The following is a 3,187-nucleotide window of genomic DNA, read 5'->3' as shown; positions in this document are numbered from 1 at the left end:
GGGACTACAGGCGCTTGCCAGAATGCCTGGCTATTTTTTGGTAGAGACGGGGTCTCATTTGGCTCATGCTGGTCTCGAACCTCTGAGCTCAGGGCAATCCACCCGCCTCAGCCTCCCATGGTGCTAGGATTACAAGCGTGTGCCACCATGCCTGGCCTGAAATGGCATTTTAAAACTACATTTCTACCTGTTTATTTCAGGATTAAAGAAAAAACATTGTTTTTGTATAGTTGGCTTAAATCTGGCCACCTTATTGAACTCTTTCATCAGTGCTAATAGTTTTCTTTCTAAAATGCAGTCTCTGATTCTCTATGTATATAAGCATCTTATATGCAAATCATGAGATTTTGCCTCTAGCCTTTTCATAAAGGCAGGAAGAGTGGACCTTAGGCTGAGGATTCAAGAGCAACTCTTAGACCCCATTACCACTCTGCCTTGACTGAAGCTGGGAATGCAGCCATCACTGATGTTGAAAGCTGCTGAATCAAGAAGTCATTTGCCAAATTAATAAGCTGCTGCTATAGCAGCTGGCTCCAGACCATGCCACCTCTGCCACGGTCTACAGCAGATGCTCTCAACACCGCCTCTCTCTGCGTATGACTCAGTTTCAAATCAAACTTTAAGATGAGTGTTCCTGTTTGGGGGGATCCAAATCATGTCTCAAACCCTAGTCACGAGAGAATCTGGAAACTGTTGGGGTTTTTTTAGCTTATGTCTGTGCATTCACCCTAGAGCATGCCAATATGCAGTATCTGCCCAGCATTCTTTAGGGGATCCAGACATTTTCTTGTATTTCTTTTTTTTTTTTAATGCAGTAAAATACACATACCATAAAATTTATCTTCATAACCATTTTTAAATGTATGGTTCAGTAGTAAACATATTCATATTATTGTGAAAACAATCTCCAGAATTTTTCATCTTGCAAAACTGAAACTGTTTAAACCCATTAAACAACTTCCCGTTTTCCTTTCCCCTCAGCTGCTGGTAACCACTATTCTACTTTCTATTTCTATGAATTTGGCTACCCTAGATAGCTCATTGAAATGGAATCACACAATTTTGTCTTTTTGTGACTAGGTTATTTCTCTTAGCATGATGTCTTTAAGGTTCCTCCAGGTTGGAACATCAGGTGTCAAAACGTCTTTCCTTTTAAAGGCTCAATAATATTCTATTGTATGTACGTATTACACTTGTTTATTTATTTGTCTATGGATGCCACTCAGGCTGCTTTCACCTCTTGGCTGTTGTGAATAATGCTGCTATGAACTTGGGTGAACAAGTATAGGTGAATGTGCTGCTTTCAATCTTTTTGCATATATATCCATCCTTCTGTTTTTGATGTAAAAGTTTTAAAAAGGAAAGGGCTGCTCAATTTTATTTTTTTTTTAAATTTCAGTGTCTGTATATTGTATTTTTTAAGATGACCACAACAATATCTCCCATCCTGCATGCTTAACACTGTTTCCATTCTTCTGCCAAAACTGACATCTGTGGGCTTATAGAGTGTATCATCCATCATAATAAATTCTACACAGCGTTACTTCTGATGAACAACCCATTTCAAAGCAAAGAAGTACAGCAATGGGCCATGCTCATGGAATTCACTGGTGTTACCTTACAATGTTCTCCACCATCTTGAAGTAGCTGGCTGGTTAGAGTGGTGGAGTGGCCTTTCAGTGATGAGATTACACTGCCAGTTACATGACAATACCTTGTACGGCTGGAAAGATTCTCCAGAAGGCTGTATATTCTCTGAATCAGCATCCAATACATAGTTCTCTTTCTCCCAGAGCCAGAATTCACTGGTCCAGGAATCAAGGGGTAGAAAAGCAGATGGCACCACTTGCCATTTCCCCTCATGATTTATTAGCAAAATTTTTGCTTCCTATTCCCAAAACGTACACTCTGCTGGCCTACAGGTCTTAGTTCCAGAGGGAGCAATGCTTCCACCAGAGGACACAACAGTGATTCCACTGAACTGGAAGTTAAAACTGCCATTGGCCACGTTGGATGCCTAATGACTCTGAGTCAACAGACTAAGAAAGGAGTATGGCATTGGCTAGAGTGATTGATCTGGACTACCAAATTGGACTACTACTCTATAACATTGGCAAGAAAGAGTATGTCTGAATATAGGACCTCCCCAAGGGTATCTCTCAGTATTACCATGCCCCACAATTAAGATCAATGGGAAACTACAACAACTCAAATCAGGCAGGACTATAAATGGTCCAAACCCTTTAGAAATGAAGATTTGGGTCCCCCCACCAGGTAAAGAACCATGACCAGCTGAGGTGCTTGCTAAAGGCAAAGATAATACAGAATGGGTAATAATAAATACCAGCCACAACCACATTACTAGTTATAGATGCAAGGACTCTAATTGTGACAACTTCTTCCCTATTTTGTTAATACATTTGTGTGTGTGTTGCACATGAAGCAAATGCTTTTGTTTTATTTATTCTTATTCTTTTATCATGTAATATAAGATGTATTGACTTTACATCCATATTTAAATCATTAAATATCATCATTTAAATGTCATACTATTTAAATGATGGGATATCAGGAGAAGAGTGAATATCACTCAAGGACTTTTATCTTCCCTTCTGGGAAAGGGACTAGGGTTTTGTTGTAGAAGGGTAATTGTATCATCAAACAGAAGTATGACCTTGCTACTGTCTTTAAGGAGAAGCGTGTGGGCGACAAGTCAGCAAAAGGTGGACTTGGGATGATTAATGTTTGGTGCCAATCTGATTAGATTAAGGGAAGCTCGGGTAAAAGCTAATTTCTGGGTATGTTTGTGAGGGTGTTTCTGGAAGAGGTTGGCATTTGAATTTGTGGACTGAGGAAGAAAGGTCTGGTGTGTTCAGTGTGGACAGGCACCATCCAGTCCACTGAGGGCCCAGACAGACCAAAAAGACAAGGTAAATTTGCTCTCTTTTCTGGAGCTGTGATACCCATCTTCTCCTGCCCTTTTACATAAAAACTCCAGGTTCTTGGGTTTGGGGGCTCTAAGACTTAAACAGAGGCCTTTTAGTTTCTCAGGCCCTTGGCTGCAAGCTGAAAGTTGTATCATTGGCTTCTGTGTTCCTCAGATCTTTGGGTTTACACTAAACTATACCATTGGGTTCATGGTTCTACAGCTTTCAGACAATGTTTCATGGGACTTCCTGGCCTCCAT

Source organism: Otolemur garnettii, unplaced genomic scaffold, assembly GCF_000181295.1.
Source record: "Otolemur garnettii isolate 467f Iridium unplaced genomic scaffold, OtoGar3 scaffold00095, whole genome shotgun sequence".
NCBI classification, from domain to species: Eukaryota; Metazoa; Chordata; class Mammalia; order Primates; family Galagidae; genus Otolemur; species Otolemur garnettii.
Note: the sequence above shows the minus strand (reverse complement) of the source record.